This window comes from Nannospalax galili, unplaced genomic scaffold, assembly GCF_000622305.1.
Source record: "Nannospalax galili isolate Female #2095 unplaced genomic scaffold, S.galili_v1.0 scaffold405, whole genome shotgun sequence".
Lineage (NCBI taxonomy): Eukaryota > Metazoa > Chordata > Mammalia > Rodentia > Spalacidae > Nannospalax > Nannospalax galili.
Genome location: NW_008354532.1, coordinates 1,036,570 through 1,036,880, shown reverse-complemented (window position 1 = coordinate 1,036,880; position 311 = coordinate 1,036,570). Strand labels below are relative to the sequence as shown.

The 311-nt window shown below is 36.3% G+C and overlaps 1 protein-coding gene across 9 annotated transcripts in view; it reads left to right on the top strand.

The window, feature by feature from the left end:
- The window catches only part of Ptpn13 (protein tyrosine phosphatase non-receptor type 13), a 238,888-nt gene that overhangs the window by 179,224 nt on the left and 59,353 nt on the right, over window positions 1-311 (top strand). The window lies entirely within an intron of this gene.

Here is a 311-nt window from a genome sequence, read left to right as displayed (position 1 = left end):
ATTTTTTGAAAAGGAACCCTAATTTCCTGGGACCATTTCAAATATAGCACTTTTCCCCTTGCCTTTAATTTCTTCAGAATTTTATCATCTTTTATGATAAAAATATAAAGATTGCATTTTCTTTCTTTTATTTATTTATTTTATTTTATTTTATTTTGGTCTTTTTGTCTCCCTGTAGTCCCAGCTTACCTGGAACTCACTATGTAGATCAGGCTGGCCTGGAACTCACAGAGATCTACCTGCCTCTGCCTCCCAAGTGCTGGAACTACAGGCGTGCGCCACCACACCCGGCTTTTTATCTAATATTTTTA